Here is a 24,645-nt window from a genome sequence, read left to right as displayed (position 1 = left end):
CATCTCCATACACATATAATCAATCCAACATTAGTTATAGAAATCAGGGTTTTCAAGAGGATCCATACACACGAAAGCGAGACCAAGATCCAAGAGAGGGTGCAGAGGGGGAAGGAGAGTACAGAGGAGGAAAGAAAAGAAGGCTATGATAGGGCAGGGTGTGTTCAATCTCAGTTCCAAAGTATTCACTCATGAGGAGATGTCTGTATTGGACAAAGGGCTTAAATTTGCACCTCTGAAAAAATTGGAAAAATTTGGAACTTTTGTTGACATACATAAATATATCCGTAAGGTCAACATTCAACGGTATTTAATTACAAATCCATTTAGAACTGATTATCCTGCCACTACGTCAGGAACAATCCATTCCGGATTATCGAATCCATCCCTTTTCACACCCCCTGTACCCACTGCCCCGGCTGTTAAAATCTTTAAGGATTTGGTCCTTAAGGACCTCGCTACACTACCTGTTAAACAAAGGTGCCGACCACCCTACTCAGAAACCGGATTCAAATCCTTGTGTGATCTGAAAGACGTAGTTATACATCCAGCCGACAAGGGGGGTGGCATTGTCATCCTAGATAAGGCCGATTATGAGACAGAAATGTACAGAATTCTGGCAGAACCGGGTACCTACAAGAGACTTTTAAACAATCCTACCAATACGTTTAAAAGACAACTTAAGGATCTCGTTTCTAAAGGCCATGAGTTAAAGATTCTAAATAAGAAAGAGAAATCCTTTTTGGTTCCCACTGCTCCGCGTATCCCTACAATTTATTATTTACCTAAAATACACAAAGACTCAGTTAAACCTCCCTGTAGACCCATAGTGAGTGGTATTAATTAAATTACATCGCGTATAGGCCGATACATTGATTTCTATTTACAGCCTCTTGTCAGAAAAACTCCATCGCATCTTAAAGCAGGAGTCCACCGGGACTCCGCGTTTTTTTTTTTTTTTTTTAAAGCCAGCAGCTACAAATACTGCAGCTGCTGACTTTTAAAATAGTGACACTTACCCGCCCAGCGCACCCGCGATGTCGGCACCCGAAGCCGATCTCTAGATCGACACTCGAGTGCTGCCGCCGCCATCTTGGGTATGGGAATCAGGAAATGGAGCCTTTCGGCTTCATTTCCCGGTTCCCTACTGCGCATGCGCGAGCCGCGCTGCGCAATGAGGATGGTCCCCGCTGCCTCTGGGATCTGTGTGTTTCCCAGCAGGCAGCGGGGCACTTGCGGAAAGGGGCGTAAGTTACGCCCCTTTCCGCAGAGAGCTATCCCGGAAGTGGGTGCAGTTACCTGGATTATCCAGGTAACTGCACCCCCCTACCCCCTGAAAGGTGCCGATTGTGGCACCGGAGGGGGGGAGGGTTCCGATGAGCGGAAGGTCCACTTTAGGGTGGACCTCCGCTTTAAAGACACAGGGGCTACTTTTAGGATACTAGAGAACATTGAGCTCCAAGCCAGACACATTATCGCCACAGCAGATGTGGCATCCTTATACACATGTATACCACATGGTAGAGGCATAGAAGCAGTTTGTCATTTTCTAGATCGCGAACACTCCCTTGCATCATTCCAATGTGAGTACCTTGTAGAGTTGCTAGAATTTGCCACAGAACATAGCTATTTCTGGTTTAATGGGAATTACTATCTCCAACAATGTGGCGTGGCTATGGGGGCAAAGTTTGCCCCCAGCCTCGCCAACCTTTTTTGGCCAAATGGGAGGAGGATGTCGTCTATGCCCAACAGAACCCCGCTTTGGTTCTGTGGGTGAGGTACATTGACGACATCCTCCTCCTATGGAATGGCACGCCTCAGACCTTAATTGAATTTTTACAATTTCTAAATTCTAACGATAGAGGTTGACCAAAACACATAGCCAAGTATTATTCTACATTTTTTTTATTGTGCATTAAAGCAAGAAAACAAATAAAATTAGACATGCTATCTGCCAATATAACTTAACCAAAAAGTGCATTCTATGCATCCAAAAATATATAAAATATAACAAATCAAATCATTATTATTCAACCAAAAATAAAATGAAAGTCTCATGCATGTCCTGCTTCTTAATATAGGGGGGCAACAATGCCAAGAGTTGGTGAAAGCAGGGGTCCGTCATCCTGAGATAATTCTGAAAATCATCCGGATTATTCTCCTAGAGCTCCCGCAGCAAAGGCATATGACATAATTGGTCACGATTAATAGAGCAACCAATTTTTGGTCCAAGAAATCCTCCTCCTCCTGTTCCTGAACTGTACTCGAGTCAAAGCAATAACTCCAAGACCAATAATAAATAACACGTTATCTCCTCTGATTCCGCAACATGTCTGGTTGACGAACGGCTGTTCAGAAACAAACTGAAAAGCGCTAAATGAAAAGCGTGAAATGAAAAGCGTGAAATGAAAAGCGCAAATCAACACTCACCAAACTTCTACCAACACAAAATTAGCAGAAGGAGCCCAAAGGGTGGCACTAAAGAGCTGAAAAAGCACATAGTACGTCACTACGTTTGTGTTTGTTGGCCGACAATTCCTTGCCGTTTGTATGCAAGACAAAATCCAGGCACACGCCTTCAGATCAAAAGTCTGAGGTTTTGTCTGTGGAAAATCCGATCGTGCGTACGAGGCTTAAGGCTCCATGCACACTATCGTTTTTTTATAAGCTCAGAAAACACTAGAAAAAAACGTTGGATGAAAAATGCTAATATCTTTTTTTTTTGTAACTTTTAAAAAACGAATTAGTAGTTTTTAGTAGCTTTAGGCTCCATGCACACTAGCATTTTTTATAAGCTCAAAAAAAAGCTAGAAAAAAATGCTGTATGAAAAAATGCTGTTAAAAACCTTTTTTGACCCAGCTTCTAGTAGCATTTTAGTAGCTCTTAGGCCTGATTCACACCTATGCAGGTTGCAGTGTGCATATTGCAGGTGCATTTTGCTTTTTGCAATACACTCTTTTGATCCATTGACATCTATGGAACCAGAATAAAATCCCTCACCCTTTCCACAAGACCCCTTTCATACTGAGGCGGTTTTCAGACGTTTTAGCTCTAGAAATAGCCTCTAAATAGCACCTGAAAATCGCCTCCCCATTAATTTCAGGGTGTCTTTTGACACTGGGGCGGAGCGCTTGCGGGGTGTTAGGAAAAGTCCTGCAAGCAGCATCTGCTCCCAAAATGCCCTGCCCATGAATGGGCAGTGCTTCCAAAATACCTGAAAAGCAATTTGGAAGCGACGCAACACAGGCGGTTTTAGCCCGTTCTTTGGGGTTATAAGCTCCTCGCTAGCGGGCGAAAAGCAACGCAGAAGCACAGCTTAAAAAGCGATAAGGCACCGCTAAAACGAGAGGTGCTTTATTGCTAATGGCTGGTGCCCGCATAGTGGAAGCGGTCTTAAGGCTCGATTCACACTAGCACGTTTTTTGATGCATTTTGCATTTTGCAGAAATGCAAGGAAATTTTTTAACATGGGTTCCTATGGAACATGTTCACATCAATGCATTTTTGTGCCTCTGCGTTTTTGGAAAGGGTTGGGGACTTTTTTCCCGCAAAATGCAGCGTTTTGCATGTAATAGAAGTCAATGGACCTGCATCAAAAACGCAAGTACCGTTTTTTTACTGCGTTTTTGCCGCGTTTTTCATTTTATTTTTTTCATTTTTTTTCACTGTATATATCTGGTTGCTGACACAGTGTAAAAAAAAAAAAATTGAAAAAAAAATGTGAAAAAAAAACGCAAAACGCGGCAAAAACGCGGTAAAAACGTGTTTCCAAAAACACGACAAGCACCGCAAAAAGCACTGCAAAAACGCTCAAAAGCAACATGCATAGATGTGAATCGAGCCTTAATGCACAGATGTGAACCACATCCATAGGAAACCATGGCAAATGGACTGTAGTGTGTTTCTGCAAAACTGAAAATGCACTAAAAAATGCATAGGTGTGAACCAGGCCTAACAAGCATTTAGAAACTTTTAGGAGCATTAACATTTTATTCGAGTTTTTGCAGTTCGTGAAGAAAAAATAAAAAGGCTGTTAGCATTTTAGTAGATTTTAGGAGCATTTAGAAGCAGTTAGGAGCATTCAGCATTTTTTTTTTCTGCTCCTAGACACTCAAAAAAATGCTAATAGCCTAAAGTAGTGTGTATGGACACATAGGATAACAATATTTAGCTTTAGGAGCAGAAAAAAAAATGCTAATAACGGCTTCTAGGAGCTTAACCAATTCCTGCCCGGTCAATAGCATATTGATGTCCGGGAAGTAGCTCTGTTATCCTGAGTGGGTGTCATATGACGTCCAGCAGGATAACATGTCGGCGCACGTCCATGGGAGTGCGCGGCGCAGTTATTGCGAGTGCAGCGTGTCAATCTGACACACCGCATCTCTGATCGTGGTAAGGAGCCTCTGTCAGAAGCTTCTTACCACGTGATCAGCTGTGACCAATCACAGCTGATCATCTCGTGAACCTTGGTTCGCGCTGACAGGGAGAGCCGATCTGAGCCGATCGGTGGCTCTCCCTGTCGGGGGGGAGGGGTCTGTGCTGATTATCAGTACATCCCCTTCAGATGTGCCAATCACATGCTAATAAGTGCCCACAGTATCCCCATAAAAAAAGACTCACAGTGTCCACCACAGTGCCAATCAGAGCCCACCACAGTGCCAATCAGTGCCCATTACAGTGCTAATCAGTGCCCGTTGCAATGCTAATCAGTGCCCAGCAGTAACACATCAGTACCCCATCATCAGTGCTGCCCATGAGTGCCACCTGTCAGTTCAAATCAGTTCCACCTATCAGTGCCAATCAGTGCCGCCTGTCAGTGCCCATCACAGCTGACTGTCAGTGCTCATCAGTGCCGCCTGTCAGTGTTCATCAGTGCCACCAATCAGTGCCCATCAGTGCCGCCTGTCAGTGCCCATCAGTGCCGCCTGTCAGTGCCCATCAGTGCTGCCTATCAGTGCCGCCTATCAGTGCCTATCAATTCTACATATCAGTGCCTCCTCATCAGTGCCACCTTATCAATGCCGCCTCAACTGTGCTGCCTCATCAGTGCCCATCAGTGCCACCTCATTAGTGCCCATCAGTGAAGGGGAAAACAAAATTTTATGACAGAAACTGAGAAAAACTTTTTTTTTTCAAAAATGTTGGTTTTCTAAAAAATAAAAAACTCATCAGTGATCAAATACCACCAAAAGAAAGCTCTATTTGTGGGAAAAAAATTATAAAAATGTAGTTTAGGTACAGTGTCACAATTGTCATTCAAAATGCGACAGCGCTGAAAGCTGAAAATTGTCCTGGGCAGTTAGGGGTGAAAGTGCCCGGTATTGAAATGTTAAAAAAAAAAATAGTTTGCATGGAGTCTTTAGGAGTATTAGCATGTTATTAGCATTTTTACAATACATGAAGAAAAAAAACCTGCTTGACAAAAGAATTTTTAGAAGCGTTTAAGAGCGTTTAGCATTTTTTTTCTGCCAGAAAAATACTCCCAAAAACAATTTTGTTTCTGCTCCTAGATGCTGAAGTAAAAAAAAAAACAAAAAAACTAACAGCCTAAAGTAAAGTGCATGGGCACATAGGATAACACTATTTAGCTTCTAGGACAGGGAAACAAATGTTAATAACAGCTTCTAGGCACTTAACGGAGCCTTAGCCATTAGAGGACAAGCAGGCTGTGCTCCCAGCACAGCCAGAAAACCAATCTTGCTAGGAAGGATGCACTTCCATGTCCTGGTTTGGTCAATTTTAAATAGAAGAGCAAGGGGACTGGCAGGAACACCAGGAATTTCACACAAAGGAAGCAATACAAAGAGAAAAATAATATTTTTTAGATACAAGTACATGGTACAGTAGACACATATCAGGAATGTGAAATGTTGGGGTAACATACACTTTAACTTTGCTCAACTCCCTGACCCCCCCCAAAAAAAATCCCTAACACTTGTCCCTGTATTTAAAAAAAAAACATACTTCCTAGACCACAGAATCTATTCTTGTCTTGCTTGAAGCAAAAAATGACTTCATTGTGGTCTAGGCTGAAGTAAAATAAATAAAAGGTTTTGCTTTTCAATTTTTTTTTTTAATTTTTTTTTGCTAACATGTAAAATTAGGTAAAGTTGCACTGTAAAGCAGAACGAAACCCCACCCCCCATCCTTTACAGCCAAGGAAGTTGCCTCTGTTTGATCTGCAACTGCCATAATGCTGCCCATGTAAGCTATAACACCAGCCATTTGATGGCTTGACAGTTTGGTTGAGAGCACAAGCTACAGTTTTTATTCAAGGCATACCTTGAATATAAATGTTTTGGGTTAACTGTTAAAGGGTAACTCCCTATGAGGAAGGCTCCGGCCGAAACGCATAAGTATTATAGATGTAGCACTGCTGTTAGTACCCAATAAAGATTTGTAAGAAGAAGCGACCGTGTTGCCGGCATTTCTTGCTTTTTTAATGTTCATGGGACACAACAAGCCTGAGCACCGATATTCAGCTCACTGCTTTACAATGGTGCGGTAAAGCTTGGGTGCGTCTTTGTCTACATAACTCCACTTTCATGGGGGGAAAAAATAGAAAATAAAGAAAAAATAATATAGCGTATACAATTGCAACACAAATCATATTGCAATCAAATGTTATTAAAAAATGACCTCTCCTATTCAATCTGCAGCCAATGTAATTTTATGTAAAATGCAATATGGCAACCTGGGGGCGTTCTGTACACAGTTGGTATACAGAACACCTCCCCTCCAGAAACATGATTTCCTGCTTGTGTGATTAGCTCACCAATTTTCCCAGAAGTCTGCACTAGGATAAAAGCAAGTTACCTTTTCAGGCATTCCCTGCAACAGGTATCATTCTTGGTGAGATGCTCTCAATAGGAAATCACGTCTAAAGGGATGCATACCCTGCCACTTTCCTCATTAGAGCCCTGAAGATGCAGCAGGTGTTTGATAATAATGAAACCACCCCCATTCATTTACCACATGGACACAGAGGGATTTCTTCAGAATAACAAAAAGTAGGAATCTGCAACAACGTTTGTTAAAATCCCTGCAATGTACATAGATTACACAGAGGGGAATGTTTTTTTCTCAACAAAAGTGAAGTTACCCTTTAACCACTTAAGGACCGCCTCACGCCGATATACGTCGGCAGAATGGCACGGCTGGGCACAAGCACGTACCTGTACGTTGCTTTTTAAGTGCCCAGCCGTGGGCCGGGAGAGCGCCGCTGGTGGCACGCTACCGACCCGAGCCTGAGCTCTGTGACTGTGGCCGCGGGACCAGCGGACGTGATCGCCGCTGGTGTCCCGCGATCGGGTCACGGAGCTGAAGAAGGAGGAGAGGTCTGTGTAAACAAACCTCTCCCCTTGCTTCCTACTGCGGCTGTCACCAATCGTCTGTTCCCTGTTATAGGGAAAGACGATCAGTGACGTCACATGCCAGGCCACGCCCTCCCTACAATAAAAAAAACACATAACGTCATACATAAGACCTACACTGCCCCCTAGTGGTTTACTCCTTCACTGCCAGTGTCATTTACACAGGAATCAATGCATTTGGATAGCACTGATTGCCGTATAAATGACAATGGTCCAAAATGTGTCAAAAATGTCCAATGTGTCCGCCATAATGTCGCAGTCACAATAAAAATCGCTGATCACCGCCATTACTAGTAAGAAAAAAATATTAATAAAAATGCTATAAAACTATCCCCTATTTTGTAAACGCTATAACTTTTGCGCAAACCAATCAATAATCGCTAATTGTGATTTTTTTTTACCAAAAATATGTAGAAGAATACGTATCGGCCTAAACTGAGGAAAAAATATGTTTTTTATATATTTTTGGGGAATATTTATTATAGCAAAATGTAAAAAATATTGAATTGTTTTCAAAATTGTCTCTCTTTTTTTGTTTATAGCGCAAAAAATAAAAAACGCAGAGGTGATCAAACACCTCCAAAAGAAAGCTCTATTTGTGGGAAAAAAAGGACGCCAATTTTGTTTGGGAGCCACGCCACATGACCGCGCAATTGTCAGTTAAAGCGATGCAGTGCCGAATCGCAAAAAGTGGTCTGGTCTTTGACCAGCAAAATGGTCCGGTCTGTAAGTGGTTAAGGACTCAATTTTTGTGGTTCGGCTTTTTCGGCACCAGTGTATACCAAAATTTCCGACACAGACTGTATATTAGATAAATAACTTTACATTTTTATTGTACAAAACATTTTTTATGAGTAGTGTTTTACTTCTATAAAGATTGAAGGCTCTTTAATATACAGTCTGTGTCAAAAATGTTGGTATACACTGGTCCCGAAAAAGCCCCACCACAAAAAATGGAGTTCTTAAATAAAGATTGATTATAGCCCCCCCCCCAAAGCTACCCATCATAAAATAAATATATAAATAAAAAATATTGGCCCTTTAAGTGTGTGCGGGACGCCAGACACATAGGTGTATGGGAAGCATGATGTGCTGTGATCACTGGAAAAAAAAAGGCCCCTTAAGAATGTTCAGGGCGCCAGACACACAGCTGCTATGGGAAGCATGACGTGTTTGCAATTACGTGATTGCAAACAAGAAGCTCTATTGGCTTCCTTTAGTAAGTCCTCGGGGCGCTGAGCTCTGTGCCCAGAACACTCCCACCATAGCATTGTTGCCTGCTGTGGCCCCACGTCGTCACTTCCAGTTTCTCTGACTCGTCCTGGCCGGTCCGAAGGTGGATGGAAGGCAACTTGCTGTGAGAGCTGTGAGTATGAGGGGGGAGAGGGGGGACATCTAATGTGAAGGGGGTCTCTGATGTGACATCTGATGTAAAGGTGGACTGTGATGGTGACATCTGATGTAAAGGAGGACTCTGATGGGGACATCTGGTGTGAAGGTGGATTCTGATGGTGGTATCTGATGTAAAGGGGGACTCTGATGGTGACAACTGATGTAAAGGGGGACTCTGATGGGGACACCTTATGTAAAGGGGGACTCTGATGGGAACACCTGATGTAAAGGGGGACTCTGATGGGGACATCTGATGTGAAGGGGGTCTCTGATGGTGGTATCTGATGTGAAGGGGGACTCTGATGGTGACACCTGATGTAAAAGGGGACTCTGAGGGTGACATCTGATGTGAAGGGGGATTCTGGTTGTGACATCTGATGTAAAGGGGGACTCTGTTGGTGACAGCTGATGTGAAGGAGGACTCTGAAGGTGACATCTGATGTAAAGTGGGACTCTGATGGTGGTATCTGATGTAAAGGGGGACTCTGATGTTGACAACTGATGTGAAGGGGGACTCTGATGGGGACATCTGATGTAAAGGGGGGCTCTGATGTTGACACCTGATGTGAAGGGGAACTCTGATGGGGACATCTGATGTAAAGGGGGGCTCTGATGTTGACACCTGATGTGAAGGGGGACTCTGATGGGGACATCTGATGTAAAGGTAGACTCTTATGGAGACATCTGATGTAAAGGGGGACTCTGATAATGATATCTGATGTAAAGGTAGACTCTTATGGAGACATCTGATGTAAAGGGGTACTGTGATGGTGACATCTGATGTAAAGGGGGACTCTGATGGTGACACCTGATGTGAAGGGGGACTCTGATGGGGACATCTGATGTAAAGGTAGACTCTTATGGGGACATCTGAAGTAAAGTGGGACTCTGATGGCGACAACTGATGTGAAGGGGGACTCTGATGTTTACACCTGATGTGAAGGGGGACTCTGATGGGGACATCTGATGTAAAGGTAGACTCTTATGGGGACATCTGAAGTAAAGTGGGACTCTGATGGCGACAACTGATGTGAAGGGGGACTCTGATGGTGGTATCTGATGTAAAGGGGGACTCTGATGGTGACAAATGATGTGAAGGGGGACTCGGATGGGGAAATCTGATGTAAAGGGGGGCTCTGATGTTGACACCTTATGTGAAGGGGGACTCTGATGGGGACATCTGATTGTAAAGGGGGGCTCTGATGTTGACACCTGATGTGAAGGGGGACTCTGATGGGGACATCTGATGTAAAGGTAGACTCTTATGGGGACATCTGAAGTAAAGTGGGACTCTGATGGCGACACCTGATGTAAAGGGGGACTCTGATGGTAACATCTGAAGTAAAGTAGGACTCTGATGGTGACATCTGATGTAAAGGGGGACTCTGATGGTGACATCTGATGTGAAGGGGGACACTGATGGTGACATCTGATGTAAAGGGGGATTCTGATGGTGGCATCTGATGTGAAGGGGAACTCTTATGGGGACATCTGATGTAAAGGGCGACTCTGATGGTGACATCAGAAGCAAAGGGGGACTTTGATGATGACACCTGGTGTAATGGGGGACTCTGGGGACAACTGATGTAAAGGTAGAGTTGATGGGGACATCTGATATAAAGGGGGACTCATATGGGGACATCTGATGTGAAGGGGGATTCTGGTTGTGACATCTGATGTAAAGGGGGACTCTGTTGGCGACAGCTGATGTAAAGGGGGACTCTAATGAGGACACCTGATTTATAGGGGGATGTTGATGGGCACACCTGCTGTAAAGCGGGACTCTGATTGGGACATCTGATGTAAAAGGGGGCTCTGATTAACCTTTTGTTAGGTGGTTTTATTTTATATTTACTTGAAATGTGCATGTGATTGGCCTACTGTGATGGGCACAGTGAGGCTGCATTTGATGGGCACAGTGAGGCTGCATTTGATGGGCACAGTTTTATCTAGCAGTAACGATACATAATCACCTGATAAATGGGTACTTACAGTCCTGCATTACTAACAGTTTCATTTTTCAGTTTGTTTGCGCCCCACCAAAAAATTTTGAGCACCAGCCGCCACTTCATTACAATATGTAAATTTTTTCCTGAATAAAAAAAATACATTCATAGTTAGAATTTTATTTGTGAACTTCACTACAGTCAAAACAAAATTCCACTGGCGTACAGCCAGCCTCCCCGCTCTCAGCTGCCCGGCTAGGGAGATTTCCTTCATCTCCAGACCTGGTGACAACATTTTATTATTACTGGAAGTGGGGAGTAATCTCCTAGAAACACACCAACAGCAATACAGACACCCTTTTTAACCAAAACCTTCCTTACCAGGCCATTTTTTGCATTTTGGTACTGCGTTACTTTATCTGACAATTGCAACACTGTATTCAAATTAAATGTATATACTTTTTTTTTTTCACACAAATAGAGCTTTCTTTTGCTGGTATTTGATTACCTCTGGGTTTTTTATTTTTTGCGATATATACGAAAAAAGACTGACAATTTTGAAAAAACAAACAAACAATATTTTTCACTTTTATGTGTTTCACTGCGCTTATGATTCCAAAATCCACCTATACTAATATTCCAGTGCTGCTTACCGCGCCAAGAAGACTATGCGCGCGCACATCAACCCGGCAACAGCTGAGAAACATAAGCCGATGCCAGGGAGAAGGAGGGGGAATAGGTGGAGCGCGCCACCCAATTAGGGAACGCCCATCCTTCAGAGTGGATGCGGCGCACTCCGCCTATTCCCCATCCTTCTCCCTGGCATCCGTCTCCCTGGCATCGCGCATAGTCTTCTTGTCGCCTGCGCGCTGGGGGTGGACATGCGACGATCGGGGAGCACACTGATGACGCTCCCTGACTTCCGGGTTGGGGGTTCTTATGGCACCGGTTCGGCGCTTTTCAACAGAGCGGCAGCAGCTGGGCGGACGATTGCATACCTTCACTTTAGGTAGGTCGCTACTTTGGTATTTAACTTCTCCAACTCAAAATGTTTACCTTATCCAGCTTCTCTTGATATCAGTACGCTTGGTGGGTGTAGATGTTTATTATATCATCACCCACTGAGTTATGTTCTTCTTTGCCAGTTCAACACTGCTGTCTGAAGTATTTTTGCTTTGAACTTCATTGCAGTTCTGGGACAGAGTAATTGACTCTTTATGCCTTTCCTTTTAAATAAACTTTGCTATAGAGTCAGCCTTGGATACACTGAATCTTGGTGCTATGTCTCTATTTATTGGATCTGTATAAACTCTTGCCGTCCCAGCTGCGAGTTATTTCTCGAGTTGTGTGGGGTATGTAATCAACCGTTCAAATCATTGCTTGGAAAATTGCACCATTCATTCAATCTTTTTCACTTAGGGTGTTTTTACCTGGATGGTGGGTGTCTGGTCCTCGGCCAATCCTTAAATTTTTCTTCCCCTCTGTTTTCCCCTTTCTTTATCTTGGTTTAATCTCTACTTTTCAGTTTTGCCCTTTCTTTTTCCTTTTTGAAATGGGGATTTGTTTCCAGCTGACAACTGCCTTTGCCGCTAATGCTGTTTTCCCCCGCTTGTCCGTCCCCGTCCCCAGGGGGGTGTCCCTGTCCCTTGGTTCAGGGCACCTCACTAAATTGCCCCCTCTGCCTCTTTTTGGATCTGTCTTTTTATGTGGGTGAGTCATTGGATTTTATAAACCTTGCTGTATAATGACAGCGCCTAGAGGCGATTCAGTTTGCATTGTGCGCTATACAAGTATTTAATTCATTCATTGTTATTTTATTTTTGCTCCTTGTGTATTAAAATGTCTCTTTAATAAATCATTAGCATATCTTATTAGATTGTACGGGTGACGCCTCTTGAAAAAAGGACGCTCTGTCGCGAAACTAGTCGAGGAAAACGTCAAAAAATCCTGTATCCAATGACCCTTGCCTCTTCTGAAAGGGCATTATACTTTACTGTAATATATCTTTGTAATGTTTATGTAGTACTTTTTTGAGATGTATGTTTGTCTCTTGAAATCGTTTTATTTGTCTGTGATGTCATTGTCAATTAATATTTTGAATAAATGTGTTTTTAGAAAAATACTTTTTCCAAATTATTCTATTCCTTTGGTACCGCAATAGTCCCCCCTCTTCCCCCCTTGGTTGCTCATAGATGCCCTCTTTTAAGCTCCTCATTTTTCTCTACTGAAATCTATATGGGATGATGGTACCTTCTTTATATATGTTTTATAAGGCGACACCATTTTTTCAGTAGCTGTGGATCATGTTGTCCACAGTGACCCAGAGGACTCCAGACCGAATGCCTCAGCTAACCTACGCTGCATGGCCTCCCTGATCCTGCAAAGCCTGCAGAAGGATCCTCGTATTCTTCGGATCAAGTAGAGGGACCATTACTGGCTGGCCACTCTCCTTGATCCACGGTACAAGGGTAAGGTTGCGGACCTTATCTTGCCGTCGCAGAGGGAGCAGAGGATGAGACATCTCCGGGAGGCCTTGCAGAAAGGTCTGTGCAATGCGTTCCCAGAGACTGGGAGGTTACAAACTCCTGGTCCTGGACAACGTGTTGCTGAGACATCGGTCAGAAGGAGCGGTGGAGAAGGTGGCCGTCTGACCGATGCGTTCAGACAATTTTTTAGTCTGCAGCCCCAAGGTATGATCGGTTCCAGCAACCATTGCAAGCATCTAATTAACATGGTGCAGGAATACCTAGGGGCAAGGTCAGACTTGGACACCTTTACCACCGAAAATCCTCTGGCTTATTGGTTCTTGAGGATGGATCACTGGCCAGAGCTTGCACAGTATGCAATTGAGCTACTGGCCTGTCCTGCATCCAGCGTTCTTTTGGAACGCACCTTCAGTGCTGCTGGTGGCTTTGTTACCGATCACAGGGTGCGCCTGTGCACCGACTCAGTTGATCGGCTGACCTTCATAAAGATGAATCGGTCTTGGATCACCCACAGCTACCAAGCACCTGAAGCTGATGTAACCGAATAATTAAAAAAAAAAAAAAATATCACATCCCTTCAAGACTGCCTATGCTGATGCTGAGTGACTGTCCTGTTATGTTGATTGTCTATCCTCTTCCTCCTCCGCTGATATCTTGGAAGAACATTTTTGGTTCTGGGTGATGCCACCAGCCCAATTTTTCTGCCCCTGTTTAACAGGGGCGTTTAATTAAAATTTTTTAAGCAATGCTTTGCAGCAGAGCTCATTCCTGCACTACAACTAGAGTATATGGGAGAGGCTGCAGTGTCGTGGCACCAGCACCAGTGCCTAAGGCCCAATTTTTCAGCCCCTGTTTAACAGGGGCATTTAATTACAATTTTTGAAGCAATGCTTTGCAGCAGGGCTCATTCCTGCACTACAACTAGAGTATATGGGAGAGGTTGCATTGTCGTGGCACCAGCACCAGTGCATAAGGCCCCATTTTTCTGCCCCTGTTTAACAGGGGCGTTTAATTACAATTTTTGATGCAATGCTTTGCAGCAGGGCTCATTCCTGCACTACAACTTGAGTATATGGGAGAGGTTGCAGTGTCGTGGCACCAGCACCAGTGCCTAAGGCCCAATTTTTCAGCCCCTGTTTAACAGGGGCGTTTAATTACAATTTTTGAAGCAATGCTTTGCAGCAGGGCTCATTCCTGCACTACAACTAGAGTATATGGGAGAGGTTGCATTGTCGTGGCACCAGCACCAGTGCATAAGGCCCCATTTTTCAGCCCCTGTTTAACAGGGGCGTTTAATTACAATTTTTGATGCAATGCTTTGCAGCAGGGCTCATTCCTGCACTACAACTAGAGTATATGGGAGAGGTTGCAGTGTCGTGGCACCAGCACCAGTGCCTAAGGCCCAATTTTTCAGCCCCTGTTTAACAGGGGCGTTTAATTACAATTTTTGATGCAATGCTTTGCAGCAGGGCTCATTCCTGCACTACAACTAGAGTATATGGGAGAGGCTGCAGTGTCGTGGCACCAGCACCAGTGCCTAAGGCCCAATTTTTCAGCCCCTGTTTAACAGGGGCGTTTAATTACAATTTTTGAAGCAATGCTTTGCAGCAGGGCTCATTCCTGCACTACAACTAGAGTATATGGGAGAGGTTGCAGTGTCGTGGCACCAGCACCAGCACCACAACCACCAAAGGCCCAATTTTTCTACCACTGTTCAACAATGGCATGTAATTAAAATTCTTGATATAATCGTTCACAGCAGGGCGCTCCAGCGCCCACCAAGAGTCACTTTGAGGGCTTACAATGTTGTGGCAACACCAACACCTTGTTCCGCCATTTATGCAGAGCATATAGGGCAGGCCCCTACTTTCAAACATCCAACTTACAAACATCTCCTACTTGCAAACGGAAGGAGACAACAGGAAGTGAGATGAAAAAAGACGGACGGCAAAACAAATTATACAGGGGTGATAACCCTTCCCTATGTTTTCCAAAAAGCTTAAAAATAGATTTTTTGACTGGAGCTACACTTTAAAAATTTAACAGTTCAAAATTACAAACAGATTCTACTTAACACAACAAACCTACACAGTCCCTGTCTTGTTTACACCCCCTGTATACTGCTGTTCTGAGTATATAGGGCCTGGGGGCCCCACAGCTTTCCTTCTTTTAATATGGGTACGGGGTTCCCCTTAATATCCGTACAAGTTAGTATAGACACCCCCCAGGCACGATATTTAAAGGAATATTTCACATTTTTTTTCACTTTAATCGTCATTAAATTCAGTGCTCCCGAAAAAAACTGCAGTTTTTCAAAACATTTTAGGCATTGACCCATGTCCCCTGGGGCAGGAGTCAGGTCCCCAAACCCTTTTTAGGATAACATCTTGCATATTCGCCATTAAAATTAGCACTTTTTATTTCAAACGTTCGAGTCCCATAGACTTCAATGGGGTTCTAAAGTTCGCACTAATTTGCGGTCCGTTCGAAAGTTCTGGTGCGAACCGACCCGGGGGGTGTTCGGCCCATCCCTACTCCAGACAGTAATAAAACATGGCAGTGGTTTATACTCTTCCCCAACCTAGTTACCCTTTAACTTATCTACACAATTGGTCCCGCTAAATATAACTTAGGGTGGCAGCAATAGGCGAAGCTTGCTCTGGCGGTGTAGCTAGAAATGGGTATCTCTGATCATCAGAAAAGTATTTTGTTGCACTATTTAGCTCAATGATTCTCAACCAGGGTTCCTTCAAAAGTTGCTAGGGGTTCCTTCAGCATTGGCCAATTTTTGCCTCTCAGATAAGTTCCCACTGACACCATTGATCTTTTTAGCTATCTGTAAGTAGATAATTCTTCGCAATGTCCACAAGTGTAAAGACCATTCTTCCCACTGACCATCACACTAATGTATCATGAGTTGTAGATTTCAAATTTTTAGCAGAGGTTCCCCGAGACCACAGAACTACTTGAAGGGTTCCTGTGTTGAAAAGGTTGAGAAAGGCTGATTTAGCTTGTACATGGACATAGCATTGTTTACCACCCCCCCCCCATGCATTGACGTCTAAGATGATTAGGACTGGAATGGACCCCTTTGGAAGTTTTGAAAAATAGCGGGGGTGCTGTCCACGTGTTGATGCTGTTAATTTGCTGACAAAGCTGATGCTAGCTTCCCTGCGATTTAAGTTTTTTGTAATTAGGCATGGCTGCGGTGCTGGAGTTGCCCGTGCCATAACAGCCATCCCTTTCACATTTAAAAGGTGACCAATTACTATTTGTTGCTTCACAAATAAATATACACTTGCGCTATGATTAAAATTTAGGGAACAAGCTGTTCTGTCATCGCTCGGTAATTACCAGGACAAGTCTAAACAGCCATTGCTAGATTTTTAACCAAATAGCCCAGCCTTTCTCTTTTTAGGCTGGAGGAACCCTTGAACAAAAATTTAAGATCTCGGGGGGAACCCCTTTATTTTTGGATATCTCAAATTACATTACAAACTGATTTATGAAAATAAAGCATCATTGGATCTTCAGCCCATATCTTTTAAGTGTATATATTTTTTTTACAGATTGTTAACTAGAGCTCAACTTAAAATTAGATAGATCAGTAAAAGTGCTATCAGTTTCATTTATATGCCCTAGGCAACTTAGACATTGCCCTGTATATACAATAATGTCATGATCATATACAGCAAAGTTCTTGATCATGATGATGAAGAACTTCAGGTATGCTAACCACAACCAATGTTATTGTCAGGTACTCACCAGAGCCGAAAGTGCTGAGAGCGGCTTCCCTTGCAGCTGGGTGCACAGTACCCCTGAGGATGGAACAGTGGGTACAGGGCACGGAGGGGCACGAGTTGCCAGCAGGTGACTTGTATGCAGAAGGTCTTCTGAAGGAAGAGATGCCCGTGCAGATGGTCTTGGAACTTGTTAGAAGGGAATGCCCGGCAGGGGTTCTAACACCTGGAGTGAAGGACAGCAGGAGGCCGAGGGTCAAACACCAGGGAGATTAGATCAGAATCCAAGAGCAAGCCAGGTCATACACAGAGGTCAGTCCATGGATCCAGGCGTCACAACACAGGGAGTAGGCCGAGACAAGTCCAGGAGACAGGCCGAGGATCAAACACAGGAACAGCAGAGAGGGGAATCCAGGAAGAAAGCCAGAGGTCAATCACAGGAGAGGTCCAAGAGAGTAGTCAGGTACGATCCGGGTCACAATGGGAAGGGTCAGGGAATAAGGCACAGGAACACAGGAACATAGGAACACTGGAGCTGAAAAGACAAACCAGCAAAGACACAGAGCACATTGATGCCTTTTATAGGCCTGTCAGGCCAATCAGGTGATGCCCATAGCCGTGTGCACAGGTGTGCGCATGCGTGCAAGACATTGCATTGTATCACGCATATGCGTGCATCAGGCCGTGGAACTGTGTGTGCGTGGACCTGCTAATTCACGCACCCGTGTGTGCCGTTGCGCCATTCTTCCCCGCAGGCGCACTGGGAAGTGCCGACGTTGAAGTCTGGTGATTCTCTGACAGTTATCGCTCTACTCCTCATCTCATCTCTTCAATTTACTTGTACATCGCTAATCTCCCGTCAGACTTTTTCTGTCGGAAATTCTGCTTGTGTGTACATGGCATGAGGCTCTAACTGGCTACAAAAAGGGAGTGTGTTGGTTGGACTTCTAGATATACAGATATTTAACATCTTCCTGATGTTACCCTATACTTTTACTAATATTTAGTCACGTTTCCATCAAACACGCTTGTCATAGGGAGTTTTATTCTCATTGGTTCCCTCCCCCACCCCATTTTTCATTCCTTTGGTTCATTATTCATTGTAGGATGTTGCTCTTTTGTTCTTTTGCCATTTGTCCCCCAATATGTTGATTCTATGTTCTACTATAGGAGTCAGTTCAGTGAGGCCCCCCCGATACTTCCTGTCAGCCTCGTCGCCCCTTTTTTTTTTCTCCCTGAAAAACCCCAATGGTTGTTTAAATGTATTTTTTCTATTTATGTATGGAATTATTATATTTATTACATCTGTTATAATACTCGATTTTACAGGTAGAATAATGTACAGCTATAACACCACAATGATTGAAAAATTATATGGATCTTAAAGAAGCATGTTCTGGGTGAAACACGTCAATCCCATTATCCTTTGTTGCTGTTGGTGTACTGATGTTCCTACTATGTGCTTATAGCTTAGAACCTTTTTTACTGTGTAAAATACAAACTATTTTTTTACTATTTACTTTGTTATTGGTTGTACTGTTAGGCACTTAAAAATCTCTCTGATGGAAAGACATTGGGGATATCTTTGTCTCTAATTTTTGAAACTGTTTGAGGATTGTGCCTGCTTTCTCAAGTGAACCAATTCCTAAAACTCACAGTACTCCTCCTCTTCTCGGATTGCAGGTTTAAAGCATCATTTGGATTGTTACACTCAACACTCCACTGATCTGAAGCATTTTATTTGAGAAGCAGTCACTTCTGTTAACCCAGAACTATTTTTTGGATGACAGGTGTTGGTATCTCCTGAGATGTGGTGCTTTGATATGCACTTAATATGCAGCCTCTTACACCAACCTTTATTGGTGGGAGGGGCACCACATCTATGGAGATGCCAACCCAATCAGGAGCAGATAAATTTTTTCTAATTTTTCTAATTTTTGATGTGGTGTTGTCTACTGGAATTTTAAGGGTATCTAAACAACGAGTATAATCTTAAATTTACAGGCAAGTAACAACTTGTAGATATAAACTACCTGGATTTAACCCTGAGTTAAGTAGCAGACCAGAAAATATATGTCCAGGTTAGGGATGAGCTTCGAGTTCGAGTCGAACATTGCCTGTTCAGCGAACAGTGAACAATTTGAACTGTTCGCTGCAAATTCGAAAAGCCGGAACACCCTATACAAGTCTATGGGAGAAATCTAAAGTGCTAATTTTAAAGGGTAATATGCAGGTTACTGTCCTAAAAAGTGTTTGGGGACCCGGGTCCTGCCCCAGGGGACATGGATCAATGCAAAAAACTGTTTTAAAAACGGCCGTTTTTTCAGGAGCAGTGATTTTAATAATGATTAAAGTGAAACAATAAAAGTGTAATATTCCTTTAAATTTCGTAGCTGGGGGGTATCTATAGTATGCCTGTGAAGGGGCGCATGTTTCTGGTGCTTAGAACTGTCCCTGCACAAAGTGTCATTTGTGCAGGAAAAACACTTAAAATCACTTGCGGCTATATTGTCGGGTCCCCGTAATACAGAGAACACTCAATGAGTGTTCTCTGTATTAGCCGACAATTCATTCATTCATTGATAAAAAAAAAAAAAAAAAAAAGCGTGGGGGTTCCCCTAAATTCAATTACCAGGCCCTTCAGGTCTGACATGGATATTAAGGGGAACCCCGTGTCAAATAAAAAAAAAAATTGACGTGGGGTCCCCCTAAAAATCCATACCAGACCCTTTATCCGAGCATGCAACCTGGCAGGCCGCAGGAAAAGAGGGGGGACGAGAGAGCGCCCCCCCTCCCTCCTGAACCGTACCAGGCCACATACCCTCAATATTGGGAGGATGCTTTGGGGGTCTGTGACCCCTCAAAGCACCTTGTCCCCATGTTGATGAGGACAAGGGCCTCATCCTCACAACCCTGGCCGGTGGTTGTGAGGGTCTGCGGGCGGGGGGCTTATCAGAATCTGGAAGCCCCCTTTAACAAGGGGACCCCCAGATCCCGGCCCCCCCCTGTTTGAAATGGTAAGGGGGTACAAAAGTACCCCTACCATTTCACAAAGAAAGTGTAAAAATGGTTAAATAAGACAAACACACTTTTGAAAAATTCCTTTATTAAAAATAAAAAAAATAAAAAAAAGATTCCAGCGGTGCTAATCCACTCTTGCTATCCAGCGACGGATCTCCGGGGTCCAGCGATGGATGATCATATCCAGCGACGGGGGATCTCTCAGTCCAGCGCTGTCCATACATCCGTCTTCTGTCTCCACTCCGGAGACACTGCGGAGATCCCAGCGCTGACGTTTCTTATATTAGGAGGGCAGGGCCACCCGTCACCTGACCCCGCCCCCTCTGATGCTGGTGAGAGGAGCCAGGGGTTCCCAAGTGACGTATGGGTGACCCCACCCCCTCTGATGTAACGGAAAGCTGCTATAAGAGCCAAAGAGAGGACCTCCTCAGGGAAAGTATATCCAAGGACAAGACATAATGTACATACACTCAACCGGTGGATTTTAGTACCCATTTCAGCTTGGAATTAGAAAAAGTTAGCCAAATTTTAATTACCTACAATGCCATCTAGATTATGTGGCAATTTTGTTCAAGGGTACTTGTCTCTGAACCTTTTTAAGTCCAATAGACAAAATAAGACCAGGATGAGTGTCACAGATATGCTTAGGTGTAGTGCCACACACTGTTCTGTGCCCTTTAAGGGATCCCCCATGTGGTCGTACCTAGAGCCAGTGGGGGCTCCTTCTAAATTAGACAACTCATCAAATGCTGATAGAGATATATTATATACTGTATTTGTAACCAGGTGCTGGGCTACAGAAACATGGAGAAGGAGACATTCCCCTCTTTACAATCAGTTTACTTTCACTTTCTTGTGTTACGCCAAATGGTTTGTTGCACTATTCGCTCCAGGCACCAGAGAGAGAACTATGGCCAGGATAGCCTATGTACATCTATGTTGAACGCTGAGCATCATGGGAATTGTAGTCTGAAACATCAAGGGTTTTTAACAGACTGCTCTACCACAGCAGACCGCTGTACTACACGTATACTGCACCCTTACTCTAACTTTACAGCACCTATACTGCATACTGGTTTACTAAAATTGTCGTTAATTGCACCAATGCTTCTTAAAAGGCCCCAATGAAAGCCGGCAGAACAACATAAGGACTGTGCTTCCCATAAAATCATCCTGCAAGCCCTCTTTCCCCCTTCTCCCTGTTCCTTCATTTCTATGCTCATCTAGTTGGTCTAAGCCTAGCATACGGGGGGAAAGAAAAATGTTGCTCCAGGTGAGTGATGGGACCAAGTAAGCTAGTGAATGGACTCAGTGGTGGCTGGTGCTCAAAATTTTTTGGGGGGGCAGAAACAAACTGAAGATTTTTGAAAAACACTGAAAAAAACATCAATTGCAGCCTCACTGTGCCATCAATTCCAGCCACTGTGCCTACCATATGCAGCCACTGTGCCCACCATATGCAGCCATTGTGCCCACCATATGCGGCCATTGTGTCCATCATATGCAGCCTCTGTGCCCATCATATGCAGCCTCTGTGCCCACCATATGCAGCTTCTGTGCCCATCAATGTGATCCTCCCCCGCTTGCCTGCCATCAAACTGTCGCTATATACACTATATTACCAAAAGTATTGGGACACTTCCCTTTACACGCACATGAACGTTAATGGCATCCCATTCTTAGTCCGTAGGGCTCATTATTGAGTTGCTTTGTCCACTGGTGTGCAGTCATGTTGAAACAGGAAGGGGCCATCCCCAAACTGTTCCCACAAAGTTGACAAGTGGCAAATGACAATCTGCAAATGGTGGCAGGTGACAACTGACATGGCAAATGACAATCTGCAAATGGTGGCAGGTGACGTGACAAATGACGTGGCAAGTGACAATCAGCAAATGGTGGCAGGTGACAAGTGACGTGGCAAATGACAATCTGCAAATGGTGGCAGGTGACGTGACAAGTGACAATCTGCAAATGGTGTCAGTTGACATGGCAATTGACAACCTGCAAATGGTGGCAGGTGACGTGGCAATTGACAATCTGCAAATGGTGGCAGGTGACATGGCAAGTGATAATCTGCAAATGGAGGCAGGTGATGTGGCAATCTGCAAATGGTGACAGGTGATGTGGCAAGTGATAATCCACATCTGGTGGTGGGCGACATGGCAAGTGACCATCCACATCTAGTGGCAAGTTAAAAAGCTGCATTTGGTGGCAGGAGATGTGGCTGGCAAGTGACACACCCAGGGCTCCAACTGATTCTGCATTATGGAGAGTTGAACCACTTCAATATACATTAAAATGTAACAATAGAAACAATGCACTTTGATCACCCTGACACCATATAAACCATGGTGCCATGATGATTGAAGCGCCAACACCAGCCTTTGCCTGCGAAAAATTGCTTACCACCGGCGTGCCCCCCCCCCCCCCCCCCGGCCTGCAAAATGGTTGGTGGCCGCTGCTATGGGCTCTAGCCCCAGATCTTTTGCAGACCTAGCAACGCCCCTGGCTCTCCTTATTTTTCATGTATTTTATGTCTGACCCAAGACAATTCCTCTACTTCCAATTTGGCCCAGGAAGGTCAGGAAGATTGGATACCCCTGAAATAGAGAGTTGAAGGCAGAGATGAGATGTGGAGAACTGGATTTAAAGATGTCAATAAGAGCGGTGAAATAGGTCAGATTGGCATACCTATTTATTATGTTTTAGATGAAAATTAGATAACATCTACAGGGGACATCATGCAGGATATCAGAAAATGATTTAGAGTTCACCAACTTTTTCCCAAGCCTGTATCTTCTTTAGGCTACTCGCTCTGCGACTGATTTCTGCTGTCAGACGGCAAGACTCTTTGCATTAAATCTGCTGCATTTCAGAGCAATAAATATCTCAGCATGGTCTTAATACTTTAATGGATCTACACCGTGATATTCTGTTTTCCTCAAACACCTCAGGGACTTTCCCCTGCACGTTCTTACGACGTGTACATTCCCAGTCAGAATTCTCACCCAAACAAAATTTTTCCTCTGATTTGGCTGCCTAGCATTTTTTATTTTTTTTTCGCCTTGGCAGGTAATTCCGGGCACTCCCTTCACTCCCTGCCACCACCCAAATCCGAGAGCTCACAAACAGACAGTATAACCTCTCTCTGCCGCTTGCTGGTCATGCCTTCTTAACTGGAACTATGTGCATCAAAGGTGGCATCTCTTTGTGCCACTCTCTCGCTCTGGCGCCTACTTCACGTTTAAATACAAACACACCCTAGCTGTAATCTGTGGATATAATTACTAGATTCATTCATCTCCCTTCCCAGACAGTGTGCTCATACAAACATGACCATTTATGGATTCGCCTTAACGTCCTCGCCGAGACAAACGAAAGGTGTGTTTACTCTCGCACACACCGATACCAGTTCCTACACCACACAACCACTTAATGGCATGTTATTGATTTTTTTTTTTAACGTGTTTAACCTCCACTTAACCCCTGCTCATCTAGACTAAAAGCTACCCTAACCTAAAGCTATCCTGGATATACAGAGAAGAATATTCTTATACTTAGGAATGTATGTCAACAGTGCTTAATTCAACAGTCAATTGTTATCCTAATGTGGCGGAGCACCCTTTTCACATTTTCTACCTGGCACATATTTGCTGTTTATACTTCTTTGTCCTGGTTATGTTACCCTTTGTCCTTGCTTCTCATGATTTTTCACTTTGCTGTGACTTTCCGTCCCAATTCTCCAAACAAAATGGCTGTTGGGGTTCTGTTAACCTGGTAAAAACTGCCGCTTAAGCACAGTACAGCTCACAGCAGGCTTTGCATTACATAGGAAATTTCACGTTTTCCAGTGTAAATTGTAGAAACACACTGCAACAATTCAGGATAAAGCTCGCCATACAGATGTAGAAGATAAAATGGAAGGCTGGTATGATTAGCATTTGGGCATATTGGACTTTTTGCTTCCATAGTCTATTCATCTCTTCTCATAAGGCAGAGATAGGGGACAAAAATAGGGATTGTAGTCTAGAGAGGAGGAATGTGAGGGATATTGTTAGACTGTTCCTTGATAACCCAATCTACCATCAACTCTCTCACTAGAATGGTAACCTACTCTTTCATGAAACCTCCTTACCAGCATGGTGACCCTCTCCCCTTTAAGACCTCTCTAATGGAATGGTGACCTACTCCCCCCATGAAACCTTTCTACCAGAATAGTGACCCACTCTTCCATGAGACCTCCCTACCAGCAGGGTGACCTGCTCCCCCATGAGACCTCTGTAATAGAATGATGACCCACTCTCCCCAAGACCTTTCTAATGAAATGGTAACCTACTCTTCCACGAGACCTCCCTACCAGCAGGGTGAACTGCTCCCCCATGAGACCTCTCTACCAGAATGGTGACCCACTCCCTATGAGACCTATTATGAAACCTTTCTAACAGAATAATGACCCACTCTTCCATGAGACCTCCCTACCAGCAGGATGACCTGCTCCCTCATGAGACCTCTGCAATAGAATGGTGACCCACTGTCCCCAAGACCTTTCTAATGAAATGGTAACCTACTCCCCCATGAGATCTCCTTAATGGAATGGTGAACTGCTCCCCCATGAGACCTCTCTACCAGAATGATGACCCACTCCCTATGAGACCTATTAACCAGCAGCATGGTGATCCAACCCCC

The 24,645-nt window shown here is 44.0% G+C and overlaps 1 long non-coding RNA gene across 1 annotated transcript in view; it reads left to right on the top strand.

Moving 5' to 3' along the window:
- The first annotated feature begins 11,626 nt into the window (after positions 1-11,626).
- LOC143960691 (uncharacterized) overlaps positions 11,627-24,645 on the top strand; it is a 325,483-nt gene continuing 312,464 nt past the window's right edge. Inside the window, exon 1 of the long non-coding RNA XR_013270362.1 lies at positions 11,627-11,721. This is a non-coding gene — a long non-coding RNA (uncharacterized LOC143960691). The remainder of the gene's footprint in view (positions 11,722-24,645) is intronic.

The sequence above is a fragment of the Lithobates pipiens genome, unplaced genomic scaffold (genome assembly GCF_037356315.1).
Source record: "Lithobates pipiens isolate NorthernLeopardFrog02 unplaced genomic scaffold, aLitPip1_a1.2 Scaffold_8, whole genome shotgun sequence".
NCBI lineage: Eukaryota > Metazoa > Chordata > Amphibia > Anura > Ranidae > Lithobates > Lithobates pipiens.
The sequence above is the reverse complement of the archived record's forward strand: the minus strand, read 5'-3'. Positions and strand labels throughout refer to the sequence as shown.